This window comes from Pelmatolapia mariae, linkage group LG20 (assembly GCF_036321145.2).
Source record: "Pelmatolapia mariae isolate MD_Pm_ZW linkage group LG20, Pm_UMD_F_2, whole genome shotgun sequence".
In the NCBI taxonomy this organism is placed as follows: Eukaryota; Metazoa; Chordata; class Actinopteri; order Cichliformes; family Cichlidae; genus Pelmatolapia; species Pelmatolapia mariae.
The window spans coordinates 35,033,626-35,054,556 of record NC_086244.1 but is presented as its reverse complement, the minus strand read 5'-3'; the positions used below and the strand labels follow the sequence as shown (position 1 = coordinate 35,054,556).

The following is a 20,931-nucleotide window of genomic DNA, read 5'->3' as shown; positions in this document are numbered from 1 at the left end:
ATGATAAAAGGCGGTCTTTGTTATCTCTTTTACATGAGACTCGAAAGAGAGCACCATGTCGAACCACACACCCAAGTTTTTTACCTTGTCCCTGCAATTTATGACACTGTCATCAATTCTCAAGATGAAGTTTTGGGACAAGTGCTGAAATTTGTGTGGCCCAATGACCATCAACTCTGTTTTATCAGTATTTAGGAGCAAGAAATTATCCGATAACCAGCCCTTAATTGCAGATAAACAAGATTCTAGTTTAGAGACTTCAGCACAATTTCCAATGGTTAAAGGAACATAAAGCTGCAGGTCATCAGCGTAACAATGAAAGGTTACATTAAAAGAACGTAAAAGAACACCAAGAGGCAGCAGGTACATAGAAAACAGCAACGGTCCAAGTACAGAGCCCTGAGGGACCCCGTGCCTCACTGCACAGGTCTCGGAGAGATCATTTTTAAAACTAACAGTCTGAGACCTCCCAAACAGGTAAGATCTCAGCCATGATAAAACATTTCCTGTAATTCCAATAAAATGTTCAAGCCTATCCAATAAAATGCAGCGATCCACAGTGTCAAACGCAGCACTTAGATCCAGCAGTAATAAAACTGAAGTGCGATCGTTGTCTGCATTTACCAGCAGATCATTTACCACTTTTACTAAAGCTGTTTCTGTGGAGTGATTTGGTCTAAAAGCAGACTGAAATGGTTCAAACAGATTGCTTGTTGACAAATGCTCAGTGAGCTGCTTAAAAACCACTTTTTCAAAGACTTTAGATAAAAAAGACAGATGTGAGATGGGTCTATAGTTTGCGACCATGTCAACATCCAGTCCAGGCTTTTTCAAGATTGGCACTACCACAGCTGATTTAAAACATTCAGGGAAGACTCCAGTCGTCAATGAAGTATTTAAAAGAAACAGAATGTAGGGTCCTAATGCTGACCACAGTTCCTTTATAGCCCAGGCTGGTAGAGGATCCAAAGAACAGGTTGTACATCGAGCTGCTTTTACAACCTTAGTTAATCCAGACAGAGAAATAACCTTGAAGTCAGAGAACAGTTTATCAGCACCAGCAGGCAAAGCAGCCGAGTAGTCTAATGAACAGCTTGAGGAGGGAGTAATCTGATTCCTAAGTGTTTCAGCCCTGTCTCTGAAAAACGTAAGAAAGTCATGAGCTATCAAATTAGAACAGCAGAGAGTTGACTTACTCTCTGTAAGTTGCGACACTGTATTGAATAAGAGCTTTGAGTTATGTTTATGACTCATGATGAGATTTGAGAAATAATTTGCTTTCGCTGTCGACATTGCTGATTGAAGAGAAGATAATGAGTCCTTCCAAGCCTGGAGAAATACTTCTAGTCTGGAAGATCTCCAGTGACGCTCTGCTTTCCTACAAAATCTTCTCAAGTTCAAGAGCTCCTCGTTTAACCAAGGCATAGGGTTCCTTTTTTGACATTTTAACTTCTTTACGGGAGCAACAGAGTCCAGTAATTCAAGAAGTGTATTATTAAGGTTCGCAGTCAAGGTGTCCACACATAGCTCCTTGGTAAAAAATAGGGTCCAACACATCAGGTAGATGTAATTTAACTCCAAGCAATGCTTCGGGGCTAATATAACGAGATGATCTGAGGGGCAATTTTCCCCTCTCATAAGCTGGAGATTTAGGGATTAAAATATCAAATAAAATTGCTGAGTGGTCTAAGATAGGTAAAACACAATTTTCAGTCATTGATACATTCAGTCCGTAACCCAAGACAAGGTCTAGGGTGTGGCCCTTACGTGTTGGGCCAGACACAAATTGTGTGAAGTTTAAGGAATCAATTACATTTAAGAAATCTTTGACCAGGGGTTTATCCTCACAACACAGATGAATATTAAAGTCCCCCACTATAAGAATCCTTTCATAGTGAGCGATAAAACATGTCAAGAAGTCTGAAAATTCCGAAATAAACAAGTCATTATATTTAGGTGGACGATAGATGACTATAATTAGAGTCACCCAAACCTGCACGTGGATTTAGAGGCCTGAGGACCATCTCACACATTTATTTAGAATAAAACAGGTTTTTTGTTGTCGTGGAGGATGTCAACATAATGTGTACAAGTACCCAGTAAACATCAGTGCAGACATCTGTCCATAAAAATCGCAGCGTTACAAATTCTATATTTGACCTGGATTTTCACTTTGTGTATATTAAGACATCCAAATGAAATCATGTTAAAGAAGCAAACACACATGTATGTGAGCTCTGATAATGAGCAGCTGTCATTTAAGATATTCAAGCTGCCCGCTGATTGAAGAAAAAAACTAGAATATAAAAAACTGAATTTCAGCACAAACACATTAGAATCTTGTGGACGTATGCCTTTTACATGTTGGTAAAATGTTTAGGATGAGATGGAGATATAACACTCATGCACCCTGAAAATTATGAAGGTCTAAATATGTATCAAAGGGACTCACTGAACATCAGTGGATTTCTATGGGGCAAACGTACTTAAACCAGCCACTGTGACCATTGCTGCAGAGCAGAATGAAGAATACTGATGGGGACTGTGAGGGTTTGTAGTTAAATTCCTGCTCTTACAGGATCAGTGAGTGTCTGTTTAAAGATTATTAACATACTTTTACATCAGTATGGAACACCAGCATCTCTGCAGAGGACAGAACCACCTGCTTTAAACTACCATGATGCTCCGTGTTATGTTGTCATGGCAATATGAAGTCAAATAAATACAAATATACAATGGACATTTGAAGGAGGACAAGAAGACAGGCAACTGGAAGAGCTTTTTAAGCAGGAAAGCTTTTCTGGATTTCTCTTAATTTAACTGGAAATTTTCTAATACAAGTCAAGGAGGAAACAAGGAGGCAGGTTGGATTATATCTGAGGACAGGACGCATGAAGGAGAAGCATGAGGAGAGAGAAAACAGCAGAGCGATGGTGCGGAGCTAATCGTGGATCAAGTCAAAGAAGCAAGCATCAAAACTGTGAGTAAACATACACAAAAAGTTAAAAATTACTGTGCTGATTAAGGAAACATTAAATGTGGTTAGTTTGGGGTCTGGAGCTTCAGGTTTGTGGCTTCAGTTGCTCTCAAAATTGAGGAAAGACAAAAAATGTTTCTTTTGAAAGGTTGTTGGAGGATTCTTACTGTCAGAAATGTCTGGGTGTGCATCTGCTTTTATTTAAAAAAAAGTTGAATTTTATTCAGTCACATTGGAAAGGGAAAATTGGAGGATCAGGACAATAATGTGGCCAAATTTACTGTTTCCTTAATCAGAACAATAATTTTGATCTGAACTAGAAATGTTGAAATGGGTTATTTTCTTTCTTCTCTACTGATCACTGAGTTACTTGTCAGTCTACATGGTTAATGGTACTTTAAAAAAATGCAGTTTATTCGTAATTTTGTAGAAAAAGGCTCTGCACCTGTGAAAAAAAATAGGTATCCACACCCCCAAAATCACTGTAGATCAGAGTAGCTAAGCTCTGGTTAACTGCAATTATATTACAGGAGATGAAAAATATTGGAATGATTGAAAGAAACAAAGATTGCTTTAGGGTCTGAAGATTTGACTTTCTTATTGAAAGAGATGAAAACTAATCCATGTGTGACACTGAGAAAAAAACTGAAAGCTTAAAAGACCTGGAGGTCCAACTGTTGTTATACAAATGTGCAAACTTGTTTTAATGACATTAGAAAGAAAAATCAGATGTTTAGAAAGGTAACATATAAAAATGATTTTTATATTACTTGAAAAAATAATGTTGGTTACTGCAGCTGTATTTGGAAAAACTGCTGGGTCACTAGTAAGCTGAGATTTAATGTGATAAACTGAGGGAAGGTAATATAATCTACACACTCGCTATTATTGTTGTAATCCACACACCACCATTATTGTTGCAGCCATACACCAGCTAATATTTTATCAAACATCGTTCATAATTGGTGATCAATGCAAGTTTTAAGCAATTATATTTATTTGCATTCAAACTAATTTACAAAATATAAAAAAGAATCTTGTTTTTTTAAGATAAAAAGACGTTTCTAACAGACTTCAAACTTTTGAGCTGTAGAGGAGATTGATGAGCACGCAATAAAGTGAACTTGTTAGGGAGAGTTTGCCATCAACTCAATTTTTGATGATAGACAGATAAAAAAAAAAAAGAGCGTTGTGTTATAATGTTAATTGAAGTTTATCAGGTCAGACGACCAATAGATGATAAGAAATATACTCTTACTAATTATTAGAGTTGAAAAGTACTTTGCTAAGCAAAATTAAATGAGGTTAGGCTGCAACTTGAAACATTTACATAATAGGTTCAGTTGGTGATGCATGAAAGAAAATAAATTTCTTCTAAAAATCTATTGGAGAATTCTGATTGTAAGAAATGAAAAATATTCAAAGAGTGAAACTGTTAAAAAAGTGAAGGTTTTGTGCAGCTGGGTGTTGCAGCCCCTTTAGAGGAAAATGTCAACTTGGTTTCATGAGGTTAAAAACAAAAACTGGGATGATCCAGACACATTTATTGCTTCTTTAATCACCACAATAGTTTCAGTTTGTGCTAAAATCTCTTAAAAAGCTGTTTTGAATTATAAGTTAGGCTTTTAATGTGTTAAACTCGCATTAGATAAGACAATGTACCACTGAACACAGGAGGGATTATTGCTGAAAATGGGTCTCTGAACACCTCTGTAGATATTCTATTAAAAATCATTCATGGTTTGTGATCAGTGTTAATATTAAGCATTTATATGATTATTTTGATTAATTGCTGTGATTCAATCTGAAACCAAATTTGAGTCTATTCTGAAAACAAGACATTTCTAATTCACCTCAGACTTTTTAGCTGTAGTCTACATTGTAATTATAGTGTATGGTTATTGATTAGAGCAGATGATATGAGACTATCAGGAGAGACTGTTAAAAAGTTATGAGCTGTCTTGATGCAGAGAAAGTGGAGTTTGTCATCCTTGAGCTGCTGCCAAGATTGAATGATGCTCTGGCTCTGTGCTCAAGTTCAGACATAGGCTTTAAGCAACCATGAGCCACTGATAAGCGTGATAGATTAATAAGCATGTATAAAGTGGACTTGTTAAACAGCTCTGATAGGAGAAAGTCAGTGAGCACGCAATAAAGTGGACTTGTTAGGGCCAGTTTACCATCAGCCTTGATAAAGTTGAACTTCATTTGTATTTAAAGACAGACTTTAAAGAAGATTCTTATTTGAAACTGGTGATAAAATCCAGGTCAGATACAGTTACATACAAACATACAGTACACACTACTGCTCAAAGGTCGGAGGTCAGAAAAGTCTCTGATCTTAATAGAAAATTGGCTTGAATGTAATATCACATGAAGTTTATCAGTAATGTTTTCACAGCTTTAATCAAATCATTCATCATCCAGAAGTTGTGATGGAAAATGTCTGCAAGCGTGCAGGAGCCCATTTTTAGAGACATTCACTCCTGTGTCATAATGTTCATTGAAGTTTATCAGGTCAGACGACCAATAGATGATAAGAAATATACTCTTACTAATTATTAGAGTTGAAAAGTACTTTGCTAAGCAAAATTAAATGAGGTTAGGCTGGAGATTGAGATGTTAACATAAAAGGTTCAGTTGGTGATGCATGAAAGAAAATAACTTTCTTCTAAAAATCTATTGGAGAATTCTGATTGTAAGAAATGAAAAATATTCAGAGAGTGAAACCGATTCACACCGTAGAAATTTGTATTCATCGTTTATATTGGTTTTCTTCTGATTTTAGTCTCTATTTGTGAGTGTATTTTTTATCTGCATGATTTTCCTCTGTTTGTATTGCATATTTTTAGTGTGTCATTTTACGTTGTTTTAATCCACTGTGGATTGGCTGGGCATGGGACAAATTAGCTGATAGTGATCACATGTTGAGGCATGGGTGTGTCCAGAGGTGTCCTTTCAGCTGTTTAAAGGTCGTATTAAAAGGAAGCAAGCTGAGCACTGGAAGGAGAGAGGCCCTAGATTGGAAGAGGAACGCATGAAGGCCAGGTGGAAAAGAGGAAGCCGCTGCGTGATCGTGGGGGGTTCGATGCCTCGTCTGGAGACCGGTCAGCGTGATGTGGTGACCCAGTCCCGACAGCAGGAGACAACATGTGTGAGTGACATCAGGGCAGATGTATACCACTGCCTGCATCTGTCAGTAGTGTCTCACTGATGTTCACTGGGTGCAGCCGTGTTGGGAGAGGGTCGCCATGGCTATAAGCCAGGGCAGCTTCCGGGATGATGGTTCTGGCTCCTATTTGTTTTTACTTACAGGTGATGACGTGAGGGGAGCCACGGTGGTATCGAGCGACGGACTCCAATGCAGAATGCGAACTGGGCTGGGATGTGATGGGCCCAGTGGACGGACGAGACTGGGACAGGAGGCTCCTCGTCTGCCTGGCACGAGGCTGGCCTGGACCCCGCTCAGCAAGAGGAATTTCTGTCCAGCTCAAGAACACACAAGGAATATTCGTCCTGGGTCGTGGGACTGGGTGGGATTTCTGTGCATGAAGAGAATTGTATTTTGACCAGTTTTAGAATAATCTTATCTAGTCTCGGTGGCAATTTTAGCATATCGAGAATATTTCATTGTATACTTTATTTCTTAGTATCTGGTTTGTCTTATTCCTGCTGTCCACCTGGTGGAATAAACAGTTTCTGATCAGACAATCACTTCTGTGTTATAATGTTAACTGAAGTTTCTCAGGTCAGATGACCAATAGATGATAAGAAATATACTCTTAGAGTTGAAAAGTACTTTGCAAATCAAAGTACTAAATCGGGTTAGGTTGAGGCTTAATCCTTCACCTTAAATGGTTCAGATTGTCTCTAAATGGATGAATGAAACAATACTTTCCTGTCAAAAACAATATTTTAGTCAGGGCTAGCGGAAAGTTTCATATATATCATTAATATCTTTCCTCTTTGTCTTCCTATAGTTTAGTTTCATTTTATTACCCCAACCGGTGGAGGCAGATGGCCGCCCTCCCTGAGCCTGGTTCTGCTGAAAATGGACTTTTTCCTTCCCACTGTTGCCAAGTTCTTGCTCATAGGGGATCATTTGATTGTTGGGGCTTTCTCTGTATTATTGCACAACCTTTATCTTACCATATATTTCAAGTTTATATGTTGTGAATTGGCTTGATTTAAATCAAACTGAACTGCATTCAATTAAAGCCAAATATAACTTGTAATCGAATCTATTCAAATGTAAAGTCCTCTCACTCAATTTGGACTAGCACTGAAAAACACACTGACATCCTCTGTTTCCCAATTAGCAGATCAGAGGGTGCTGTTTTATTCATGACTCAATACTTGAATGGTTTTATCCTGTTTATAAATAAACATTTTAAAATGACATTGCTTCATTGTATGATTAGTTCTTTGTCTGTGTCAGTCCTTAATACACACACATGTATACAATAATTCTAGTTGCCACAGTCTCCGGAGATCCTATGCTCTGTTTTCTCATACTTTTCTTCACTGTTTACCTCATTCTGCCCAATAAAATGTACATTTTTGTAAACAATGACTTGTTTTATGCCATTAAAAAGAAACATGTCTCCATACGAGGACGTACTTGAAAAGAAAAAGTCACCACTTTGCATTTTACAAATCAAGTAAACAAACACGGGGCTATTTATCATATAACTAACTTTTAGGTATGTGGGATAGAAGGACTGGAGCTTTAAATGTTGTGCCTCCATAATTATTCTAGAGTCTTTACAGTGTTCAGCCCCTGCTGTGATTTGGTTCTACATACATAAACTTGAAGTGAATTAATCCACCTGTTCACAGGAGATCACAGGAAGATGACACCAAACATCAGAAGATCTTATTGTGCGCCACAGTAAAAGGCTGGTTTCTTGGGACTAAAAGCACATAATAAACTACAGCAGAAGCTCAAATAAAGCAGGAAATAAGCAGGCAGCACTTCATCTGCTAATGCACGTTTCCCACTTTTATTGTTGCCTCATTCACTAACAGTTCAATGGTGCAAGATTACCATACACAGAATTAGGATATCTGCATGACACATCTGGGGTTAACTGATATTAAATTTCAGAGGGGGAAGGTGGGAAATATCACGGCTAGTTTTGTTTGAAAGGCATCAACAGAAAAACAAACACAGAAAAAAGTGATGAGGTGAAGAAAGACACAATAAGTCTGCTGTCGTTTTAGATGTCACCAGCTACTTTGTATAGTCCTATATCTCTGATATTAAAAAATTAAAATGAGTTAAAATACACCTTTATTTTGATAGAGTTCAGATGGATGCCTAGCATGACTAATGAGTAGATCTCCTCCAAAAAAACAACAGACTTCTAATTCACTCAAACCACTTTCTAATAAAGAGGAAGCACTAATGTAACTCACCTCCTCAGTGGAGGTGCAGGGGTTACATGTTAGGTCTCCTTTTCCTTTCATTTGGTTTAATATGAGTGGAACAACTAAACCGCACAGACTTTATCTGATCAGTTAGTTCAACCTTTTATTAATATGTGCAAAGAGCTGCAAACAAATACATATACATTGCAAACAATAAATACACAATCCAAAATAAAAACACCTCTGCAAATGAAGTGGAAACGTTTGCTCTGGCAGCGCCTCGCATCAACATGTATATGAGGTACATTGCACTTTTGAGACTTGATCTGTGCATAGGTGCATCTTTGATGTGCAGCTCAGAGATCCACAATCCAGCACGTTTCTGTTTCTCTGACTGTCAGGCTGGCTGACCCGAGGTCACGTCAGAGCTTTATTTTTTATCTATATGTAACAGACAGCTGAACACGAGTACTTCACTTCAGAGATTTCAGCCGACGCTGGTGTGACAGCGAGGGGAGTCATGGGACTACATCGTAATCTGTCCTGCGGGCCATTTAAAAGCAGCTTTGCTGGCTAACCACTGCCGTCAAAGGAAAAAAAACTAAAGAAACATTGCACCTTCATTCTTTTTTCCTTACATCCTTCTAACCTTTTCACTGTGTTTTCTTTGCGTCTTGACAACAAGAGTGTAAAGTTAATGGCAGTAAATGTCAAGGCTTCTGATTCTCAGTGAGATAGAGCAAGCTAGAGGAGCAGAGAGGAATGTGTTAAATGAGGGTTAACTAACACACTGATCCCAGAACACACCCGATGTACAAATCAAGTTTTCTCCTTAGTTCGTTTTCATCCTCCTAGTCCTCCTCCTCCTCATCTCCTTGTAACCTTGTTTTTATTCCTTGGGATGAAAAAGCAAAAAGGGGCCCAAATCTACTCCTGCAGGAACAATTGGTCATTGTTTGTTTTTTTAAACTGCTGAGATATGAAGCGATCCTCGCTTGTTTGTCTCTAGTTAGTCTGCAGTTTTAATGTTAACACAAATGCATGAGTATTTTACTGACTCACTAACTGACACTGGCACTATTGGGGGTTTAGAGGCGGCGTATGTACACAGATTGAGGAGGATCTACGTATGACGTGGACGACAGTGGAACCGCTCCGCCCGCTCAGTTCTTCGTCAGGCCGCTGCGCCGCCTCGCCAGCTTAGATCTGCGGGGAGAGTTTTATGTTGTGAGGAGAAGGGAATGTTTTTGAAGGGTGCAGAAGCTGCACGTTTGACTGTGGTGTGAGAGGAGCGTGTGTGTGTACCTTATCCTTCCTGCTAGCAGAGGACTAAAAGCGTACAGCCATTCGTTCATGTCTTTCTCGTTGTTGGCCTGCAGGAGGATGTCTCGATGTTTTGTGTACACTGCAAATGTGTTGGGCATCTGAAAAGAAAACATCACATTATATTCATGTTCATTCAAATGATAAATCCCAGTCCATTTGCCATTTCATCAGTCAATGTGTCCAAAATTGGCCAACGTGCACCAAAACCATTTGAATGAATCTCATTAAAAACAAACGTGTTACATCGAGCCTTTCTCTATCCTGCCTCAAACCTTAAGCATGGCCTGCTGGTCTTTGCTGTATTCCACCTGTGCTGTGGAGAGGTTGACGGCGCCTCGCTCCACGGGGTCCTTGTCGCTGTTGTAGATGAAGACGTAGGGCCGGCGAACAACCACAAAATGCTTCACCTATGAGTTAGAGCGAGGCTCCACGAAGCTTAGAAAACCCTTCTTGGACACAACAGATCTGAAAAGAAGAGATTTGATTCATTCATTCACATTCATCCTTGAATCATGACAAAACGTGAGGAATCGCACTGAGGTGAGACCTTGACAACAGATAAATCAGGAGCCACAGAGTGTCAAGTGTCAGCCGACACCAATCGGGACAATGATAAGAGAGAAATTCATTTACAGACACGTGAAAAAGCAGTCTAAGGTTCTGGATCTAGATTATTACAACACATCATTATTTATTTAAAACAACCCAAAATGCACAAATGACTATAACCAAGTACATGTGACCTGTGAGTACCTGTGATTCAGCAGCTGATGGAACCAACTTTAGCAGCAAAAACTTGAGGTAATCGTTTTTTGTTAGTGTTTCACAGCAGTGTGGACGGATTTGTGGCCCATTTGTCTTTACAATGTTTCTTCGGTTCATTGAAGTTTGCAGATATTTATTCGTTCACAGCTTTCTTAACGTTCAATCATGTTGAAGTCTCAACTTTGAGCCACTGCAGCATCACTCTGTTGTTGCTTTGCTGCTGCGCTCTGGAGTCACTGACCCAACGATGATCTCATTTGACTCTAGAGTACTTCATGGCTCACTCAGTGACCTAGACACTTTGCAGGTTCTTTGGCAGCAAAAAAAGCCCAAATAATCATCACGATTTATTCATAACACACGTGAAAAGACCCAGGAAAACCGAGTTAACGATAAAAACGATAACAAAATAACGCTGAAAACTGATAAAAACCCTGAAAACCATACATTTCACACCTGAGCCTCAACTCTTGCGGCCCGGTACCAAACGACTCACGGACCGGTACCGGTCCGAGGCCCGGGGGTTGGGGACCGCTGATCTAGTGCATTTGATTAGCACTTGGCTAATACTGACCCTCTTAACTAATTATGGAAATAGTCTTGGATGTACTTAGTTTTTTAAACATCTGAATTTCGGCTGAGTGTTTGTTAAATAAATAATGACGTGGTATAACGTGTTATGTGTTGTTCATCTGAGGTTGCATTTACCTCATATTAAGACCTACTAAGGACCTGATTTATTTTTAATTATGTCCTAAAACATAAAACCTGAGAGCTCACATAACTGCATATGCTCAGAATATATACAGCACACATGGATACAAATGACTGCCTTGCAGCAGCAATCTTAAGACCATCACTATGAGCTCTATACAAGGTTACACTGTTCCTGTTATTAACAGCAGGGGGCACTATCAGCCACAGACTGAGAGCCAGATATGCTCTGCTGGTGCCTCATTGGCCTCATTGTTCCTGAGGTAAGACTCTATAGTGAGAAACAGCTGAGGGGGAAAACATTGATCTGGAAACGTCTGAGTGTTACAGAGGATATACATAGCACTGTGGTTCAGTGTCACACAATCACAAACAAATACAGAAAAGTAGTAAAAAGGGTGTTGCCTCCAAATATTGCTTTTACTGGTTTGGAGCTTAGGAGGCTTAATATCGACAGGCATGAATGAAGACAGATCAGAACAGCTGTTTGATCACAGCATCCAGTACCAACACAATCATCCACACTCAAGAGCCCTGTTGGCTTCAGAGTCAGCAGCTGAATGTCTAAAATATGAAATGTAATTTTTTGGTCCATCAGCTACAGCTACAGCATGAACTGCTTAAAGTGAGAAGCAGCCTAAAGCCCGACAGATTCATCTTTCCAGACTGAAAATATCTCGCTGCCCTTCTCGTGGATGAGGGTCACCCTTGATCCTGCAGCAAACATAACAGGAGCTCAGGATCACAGTGAGCACAGCTAGAGCAACATTACGCTTTAAAAGAAGATATTAAACTGTGTACAAAGGAAGCAGTTACCACTGTGTGAGTAAGCGGGCGATCGTGGCTCAAGAGTTGGGAGTTCGCCTTGTAAACCGGTTCGAGCCCCGGCCCGGACAGTCTCGGTAGTTGTATCCTTGGGCAAGACACTTCACCCTTGTCTGACTACTGGTTGTGGTCAGAGGGCCCGGTGGCGCCAGTGTCCGACAGCCTCGCCTCTGTCAGTGCACCCCAGGGGGGCTGTAGCTTGCCATCACCAGTGCGTGAATGTGAACTGGATGTGTAAAGCGCTTTGGGGTCCTTAGGGACTAGTAAAGTGCTATACAAATACAGGCCATTTTAATAAGAAAACAACATGTGCACCAATCCTGTACCTGGTGCAGCAGGTAGGTACCATGGCAGGGCAGGCCTCCACTGTGATCCACGATGGCTGGGATGCACCTTTGCATGGAGGGAGGAGGAGACACAGCATCCCAACTTATAATATTCTTCATGGAGATCATTTTTATGGTTCCTTTAAAGCTTGTGCGTGAATATAACACTCCAGGTGGATACTCACTCTCCAGTGGGCTCCAACTCGCTGATCTCAAACTAGACCAGCAGGTCGTACTTGCTGACACACTGACCCAGGTTGGATTTGGTGATGGTGTTCAACTTGGTGGCTGGAACTGACACACACACACACACACACACACACACACACACACACACACACACACACACACACACACACACACACACACACAGAAGCTCAATGTTATCAAGCTGAAAATTTTCTGAATTGAAGAGAAGATGAATAAAAGTGAGGAGTATTTACTACATGCTTTGGGTGACTGAGGAGATGCTGAGGAGCCATTTAGCCCTTTAACGTGTGTTTGAACGAGCTGACGGTTCACTCGTTAAGCTGAAAGAAAGATGCTTTAATCACAGGAGTCACACATGTGTCCACTGTACCATCTGGGAACTCTTCTTGTTTAGCACTCGTAATAACACAAACACTAAATCCTCCTTCTCTTGTGCTGTTTTGTAGCAGTGTATACACCTGAGACTGTCACCTGTCTGTCTGTCCTGCACTCTCTCTCTGTTTCTTTCTCTCTGATTGTGGAATAAAAGTATGAACATGTATTTATAAGTTACACTTGTGTTTGAATCCTGCAGCTTATCACACATTTGATTTCCATGTGTGACAACTGCAAGTGTCCAGAGTGAGGACAGACTGAGGGACCCACTGCTGCACATCATCTGTGAGGCTTTGCACCCCTGATGATCCACCAGGACAAACTCAGCAGTGTGTGAGGAAGAGGAGGAGGAAGAGCCAGCAGCAGCTGACAGATGGAGAGAATAGACAGACACTACTGGTGTCTGTCTAGACCACTGCTAGAAAAGTTTAAAATAACTAATTGTCTGTCCTGAATCAGTCTTATTAGGTAATGTTCAAATAATGTTATCATTCCAGTGTTTTCAGTGTGGGGGAAAGTACTCAGGGCCTTCAAGTTACACACTATGAAAGGCAGAAACAAGTTTAATATTCAGAAACCTAAAGTATGTATCAGCAGCAGAATGGACCTAAAAATAAATGTTTGTTTCAGTTCTATGAAGCTTTGAGTATTTTGGATTAGTAGTACTGCTGTGTTTGTTGCATCATATTGCTGTAACTGTTTATATGCTTTATATATTCTGAGGTAAGTTGATCTATAGTGTAACATCATATTCTATAAGGATGTTATGTGTTTGTATACTTTCTGCCCAGTTTGACCCATTTAGCAGAAGTCAGCCTGTTTAAGGCTCTGTTATCTATTCTGTATGACTTAAAGCAGTTATGACATGGTCTGATTTTCTCACCCAATGAAGGAATATTTAATATATCAGTCTACTCTGTTTATTAGAAACAGTTTTCACAGCTCGTACATTTTCTTTTTACACATATATGTAAGTATTCAGCCAAATTTAGTAATGCCAACATATTAAACTAACAACATTTGTCTCTTATATATAATACACCTATATATGCACTGTCAAAGATATTTGTCTTTGAGTGAAGATTTAAGGTGATAGGACTTATAAATAACTGGAACTTGAATCTTTACTGAAGCTCAGTATTTGACAGAGTTCATTCACATGAATTTCACTCACATGTGCTGTACCAGTGTACCTGCACATGTGATGTGACAATAGAAGTGATTTGGTTTGAGAGTTCAAACTCACTGCTGTAATAACTTATAATAATTAATATAATAACTATAATATTGGCCATATCATATTTACACTGACTTTAGTCTCATGAACAACATTAACTAATTGTTATTTACTAGCTAATCTTAAATGACCGTTCAGTAGATATGAAGGCCAACAATCATGTTTTACAGTCCTGTGGTCTCAGCCTCAGATACTTATTAAATCACACAAAGCTCGTGTAGAAACAAACACACGAACAAAATATGTTCTCCTTCATTTCTGTCAAACAAAGCTGTATGAAACGTTTCCAGCGGTTGGTGTTATGGTTGCTAGGCAACCTGGGCAGCGCGACGGAGGCTAGACTGTCCCATTTCACGAGCCTAGCGGTCTTTGAGTACACGGCCCTTGAGGATCGTTGAGGCTGCGTACTTTAAGGCTGCAGACCCTGAATTGGGATACAACCCCTGAAGTGGGATACAGCCTTAATCACTCACCTCTAAACAGCTCTCTTCTAGGAGACACACTGCTGGCTAACGATGTCATGTGATCAAACAGCGTAATTTAATTGGCTGAGAGCCGCTCGACTCGATCTAGTGCTGATTGCTCTGGCTTGGGTCATTTAAGGTCATCACTTTTGCAGTTGAATTTTTGCAGGTGAAATTTTTGCAGGTGAATATTTGATGGTGAATTTTTTTGCAAGGAAATTTGGAGAATAAAAATTCAGTGTTATAAATTCAATGTCTAAAAATATATATATATTACAGCTACACCTTATATTTTGTAACTGTGTAATGTGTTGTGTTATTTAATTTTGTTCAGTGTGTTACTGCTCTTATTGTCTCGGAGCGACTGTAACCACAGAATTTCCGCAGGGATGAATAAACTCTTCTTATTTCACTTTCAGCTCCAGCGTGCAGAGAATGTTTTAAACTTTTTCTCTGCCACCTACTAACAATAAACACAAAGAACATAAAGGCTTCCACCTGGCCCAAATGACCACAACTATGACACATTTTCAGTGTCAGTTCATCAGATGATCAGTTTTCAGGATTCAGATGTATTGTTTGGTCTATTAAATGTCACACACTTGCAAAGAACATGGTTTAATTCAAAACAAAGAGGAACCAAATTCATGAGACATAAAACAGCTTCAGTCCACATTTCAGTCTGTTGAGGTCACTGTTGCTCTAGCGGAGGCCCTCAGCTGGAGCCGAGGCCCCGGGGATGCTGCTACGTGTTGGGCTGCTCTCCAGCTCCACTGGCTGGTCAGACACAGTCATTATCGTATAATTGTCCACCATGAGGCACGACAGGTCGTCCGACTGTCCAGGAACTTTACCAATGGCATAGTTCTTCCATGAGATATTATCAGTGCACACCTGCCACGGAGAACCTCTGAGGGCAAGTGCTCTTTCAGCCTGCACGTCTGCCCATTTGCGCTCCTCACTTGTCTCCAAGTCCATCGGTGAGGAATGCAAGGGACGGGCGTCCACTTCTTTCTGCCTGGCAACGAGCTCATCCTCCTGGCGCTCATCGGGGGCTCCTCCCAGCTGTCTGGACCAAAACTTCTGCTGGAGCCACTCCAGGGCCACCTTACATCCCTTTCGGCACCAATTCAAAGAAGGAAGCTTCTGATGCGCGATTTCGTGCCTCAGATCCACCAACCACTCGGGGATGTTCAAGTTTCTAGCCAGTCGCTTCATCGGTTGGGCCCTTCTCCCCTGATGGCAATCCGTGATAAGATTAACAAATCTTACCAGGGCCGTCCCGTACATCAGGATCAAGTCATCTCCGGTAAGCTGTCCGGACCGGTCCCGCACCTGGCAGCGCACGAGGTACGCTGTGCATTTCACGGCAACGGGGAAACTATCAGCGGACCTGGTCCTCCAAGCCCATATCCTGTCTAACGCAAACATCTGTAGAGAGGTGTCCGTGGAGTAAAGGTAGTCCCGAACCTGCTCCCACTCCGCTTTGTTAAGCCAGGGTACCACATGGCGTTTTTTCTCAGAGCCCCTTTTCTCCATTGTGCGCGGGAAAAGCCGCAGAGACCACTCGCAGATTTATATGACAGAGGATCGGAGAGTCGAGTTTTTCCGTTACTATTCCTGTGGAATCAGAACGTGCCACCTTGAAACGAAACCGAAAAATGGATTGAAACCGAAAAAAAATATTGTAACTGAAATAAATGTACTGAAAAATCTTGTATTGAAACCGAAAAAAAAAATGATAGTGAAAAACAATTAATTGAAACTGTAATTTTTTGTTTTCGCTTACAATTTTTTTTTTCGGTTTCAATCCATTTTTTTTCGGTTTCAAACCATTTTTCAGTTTCACTCTGCTGGCACTGTTTTGGCTTCCGGGGGCGCGCTGGGGGGGGATTCCGACCCACATGTATTTGCATATATTATAATACTGACCAATGACTGGAGAAAACACTGACAGCGCGGCTGCGGTCACGGACAAACTTGCTTGTTTCTGTTTGGGAATGGCAGATGCTGAGAGGTCCAGCGTTTACATTACCGACTATTTCAAAGTGACAGCCTGAGGTGTTCTTCAGTAAATTGGACTACCGGACAGGAGGACCTGAGGCCCCAACGCAATATTTTTGGTAAGTTAAATGTGTTTGTAAGCTAATCCGTAATTTAGGTTCTTAGCTAGCTACTAGCTAGCTGTAGGGGAAACTTGTTTTGTAAAGTTCGTTTAGCTAACCCCTGCAGGTGAATGAATTTACCCTGACTAAAGAAATCAAGAGAAACGCACCGGGCTGCTTAGTGACTAACCACGGTTACTGTACTTTTATTATGAGTATTATACTGTAAGAGCAACAGGCTGGACTCTGCTTCTGCTCCTGTGCAGAGCTGATTATTAAATATGTGCAAACAGCAGCATGTTTTCTGTCGCTTTCCACATGTGGAAGGACATTAACACCAACTTTTAAAAACCTGGCACTTCAGTAACCCCTCATTAGTCAATAGCTATGGATTATTGGCTCAAGAGTTGGGAGACAATCACTTGGATTATTTTTAATGAGTTATGTTCACAAAGTCACATGTGCAGTACTCTGTACAGCTTGCATCCTTTAGGACAAATAATTTGAAGCATTAATATTTCTTGTTCAATACCACTGCTGATAACACCTCCGTATGTTGTGACCAGGATGCAGCAGCAGACTGAACCAGGACTGAAACCTGCTCCATCATCTCATCTTTGCAGATGTCCATTTATAAAGCATCAACAACTCAAAGGTAAACATGATATTAGAAAATGTGTTAGTATATAAGGCCTTTAAATAAAAAATAAACAGCTCATATGTCAGCTGTCGGCAGAACTGTAGGACTCACAACTTATCTCACAACTTAGACATTCACATTACTCACACTCTCATAACACATACATATAGGATCTTGGGGGTGGGCTCACAACACGGACTCCAAATTACCATCAGGGTGTACACCTCACCCCTGGCGTCGTTGCCCACCTCTCAATTTTAAATACACGTAGACATTGAGGGCTATCGGGAGGGGCTATGCGCTTACCTGCTGCTCTCTGGCAGGTAGCTCCATGCCCTCCTGGGTTTTAATTGCACCTTAGAACACATATACATCAACACTACATATGAGCGGGTAGAGGGAGGTTTGGAGTCTTCTCACACCCCCGGTCTCTGCGGCCTGCTGGAGCGGGGGGGCTAGGAGGAGGAGTTGGCCGTCCGACTGGGGTCTGGTGTGTGGGGCCTCCCTGCTGCTGCGGAGTCGGGGCAGTCTGCTTCTCCCCACTGCAGGGAAAAGGGTAACACCACCTGGGTCTGGGTGCAGTTTCCCCCTCCAGGGGCAAGGGTACCTAGACCCGGTTCTTAGAGTACGCTTGGGGAGTGTGATTGTGTGTACAGCGTCTCTTTATGTCTGTCTCCACGTTGGTTGAGTGTGGAGTAATTACCTATGAGAGCATGAGGGTGGGAATGGATGTTTGTATTTGAGTGTGCCTGTATGTCTGTGTCTATATGTCAGGTTGGGTATCAGACGCCACCTCTCTGGGGACATCTCAGGCCCTCCAAGGTTTGGAGGCCTATCTCCCCCCACCACTTCCCCTGCCGGTGGCAGACGCCCTCAGACATCGGTGCGTTGGTGGTTCTTTGTGTCCGGGGGTGGGCGTCCGGGTACACACCGGCTCACTCCTTGGTGGCTGCTTGTCGGGGCCTGGAACCTGGGGCTCGCTCGGGCCACTTCGGGGGTGGGGTGTCCTCGGCCTCTCGGCCTGGGGCTCGGTCACTCAGGCACAGCTGGCTGCCGGCGGAGCTCACGGGCACGTCACTGCAACCCCCCCTGGCTTCTGCTCCGCGGCTGCTGAGTGATCCCTCATCTGGGACTCTCCTCAGCTCTTTCTGGGACAGTGGCGCGGCTGCCCCTCTGTTGGTCTTCCTTGGTCTCTTGTGTTCTGGGGGCCTCTGGATGTCTGGAGTTTTGATCTCCTCCATACCTGCTTCATGCCCTGGAGGATGGGACTGTGGCCCCCCACACCCTCTAGCAGATCATTACATTAAGGAACCTTTTAAATACAAGCGCGCTCATGCTCACAGGTGTACACACAGCTGATCACACACACAAACTACACCCTTTTTGGCTCCTACCTCAAAGCACACTGTGCGCTGTCGATCGTACGTGCTGCACAATAATGTTTAATATTGAGTATTTAGTGTTATATTCCCATATATCATTCTGATGTTGTTTATTCTATTACTCTCGTTTTCTTCTGCTTGTTTTCTTTTTTCTTTCTCAACAGGTGATCCAGGTGATCGATATATGTATTTTTTGTCTGCTTATTTTGTTGGTTTTTGTTTTTTGCCCTTTATCCCCGTCCCTCTTCTCCGCTGTTTTGTTTTTTTGTTGTTTTTTTTTCCCCCTCTTTCTTTCTCCCTTTTTCTTTTCCCCTGTCCCGTATCTAGCAAGTAAAAAAAAAATAAATAAATAAAATAAAATAAACAATAAAAGGTAAATCAAATGGACCATTACGGCAAGGCTGGGATGGTCCATTTGGTAAAGTAAATCCGTTGGGCATCTTTCTTCGCCTTTAGACAATAATTCTGATGGCAAAAGAACCAAACGGGACAGGTTTTATAAAAAAAAAAAAAAAAAAAAAGAACTGTAGGACTGAACAACTTCAGATCCCGAGTGTGTGAGGACAGGGAAGGAATCAGCTCTATTTCAGATTTGAGAGATAAACTTTATATTTCAGTTTGATGATTCTGTTCTCTTTGTGATTACAGGAGCTGCCCTCAGATTCAGACCTCAGCACCACCCAGTGACAGCAGACAGATCATCCAACATGTTCACATGTTAACTGCAACATTAACTGAAGAAAACAGTACAAAGGTTAAAGTACCACATGTGCTGTCAGTGAAAGCTGCAGCTGTTTTATTGATAAATTTAAAGACAAAAAGTCAAAAGGATTAATCACTCATGTAACTGTGTCGCTATACATCAGCATTAACAGGACCTCAGTTTGGTGTTTCAGAAAACTGCTGATCTCAGACCTGCACAACTTCTGTTTTAAACACTGAATGTACTCAGCTACATGAAGAGCACATGATGTTTTCTCTGACACAATTAAATAAAACCTGATTAAAGTCAAAGGTTGTTACTTGTATTTGAACTAAAAACTTGTGATCTGGAATTCTTTCACTGTTTTTTGACAATAGTGTGTTATTTATCATAAAGTAATTCAGAGTCATTCATACCAGAGTAACCAGAGAGCACAACATATATTTAACTTTCTACAGGACTTAAAGATATTATATTATGTAAAAGTCCAGACCCTCTGAGGATTATCTGAGTACTTCTAACATTACACAAAGCAAAGGTCTCCATCAGTGTTCATGAAATGCTGGGTTTATCCCTCTTGTGAGGGAGCTGCTGGTGAAGATCACGAGTCCTGCTTGATCCCGGCGATGAGTTTCAGTCTTCCTGGTGTTTCTGAAATGATGCCTCTCACTGTGGGTCAACAGAACATCTGGCACAGGACAGCTGTAATGAAAGAAATTGAAGAAGTTTTGAAAAAAAAAAAATCTTGGAAATGCCCTATATGTGAGAAGCAGATTTTGTATTTACTTTTCTTTTGCCAATCAAGATAACTAAAAGTATAATTTTCACCATACAATTACTAACCTTGTCACTCCTGCACTGTCTGTTTTGGGCTCTGGGCCTGTCCTTCCCAGCGCTCATGAGACTGCTTTTGGTGTACTGTGGTATGAGGTGCTAACCTGTTGACAGTGTTGGGAAGGTTAATTTTAAAATGTATTCCACCAAAGATTATAGAAGTAATGTATTCTGAATACTTTACAACTACATGAATGTACTATTGCTGTGTGATTTATTACTATTACTGAAGGCTACTCGCCATACCAATAGCAACTAGATGTTTAAATCTTAGAAGTCTGTTGTTTTTTTGGAGGAGATCTACTCATTAGTCATGCTAGGCATCCATCTGAACTCTATCAAAATAAAGGTGTATTTTAACTCATTTTAATTTTTTAATATCAGAGATATAGGACTATACAAAGTAGCTGGTGACATCTAAAACGACAGCAGACTTATTGTGTCTTTCTTCACCTCATCACTTTTTTCTGTGTTTGTTTTTCTGTTGATGCCTTTCAAACAAAACTAGCCGTGATATTTCCCACCTTCCCCCTCTGAAATTTAATATCAGTTAACCCCAGATGTGTCATGCAGATATCCTAATTCTGTGTATGGTAATCTTGCACCATTGAACTGTTAGTGAATGAGGCAACAATAAAAGTGGGAAACGTGCATTAGCAGATGAAGTGCTGCCTGCTT

The 20,931-nt window shown here is 41.1% G+C and overlaps 2 long non-coding RNA genes across 2 annotated transcripts; one reads left to right on the top strand and one right to left on the bottom strand.

The window, feature by feature from the left end:
* Positions 1-8,300: 8,300 nt before the first annotated feature.
* LOC134618175 (uncharacterized) lies at positions 8,301-14,649 on the bottom strand. The gene is made up of 6 exons (XR_010091850.1): positions 14,599-14,649; positions 12,489-12,597; positions 12,304-12,370; positions 9,946-10,138; positions 9,653-9,771; positions 8,301-9,553 (listed from the first exon to the last, which is right to left on the bottom strand). It is a non-coding gene; the product is annotated as an uncharacterized LOC134618175 (long non-coding RNA).
* Positions 14,650-16,569: 1,920 nt separating this feature from the next.
* LOC134618194 (uncharacterized) lies at positions 16,570-20,118 on the top strand. The gene is made up of 3 exons (XR_010091878.1): positions 16,570-16,712; positions 17,261-17,349; positions 19,365-20,118. It is a non-coding gene; the product is annotated as an uncharacterized LOC134618194 (long non-coding RNA).
* The last annotated feature ends 813 nt before the right edge of the window (positions 20,119-20,931 follow it).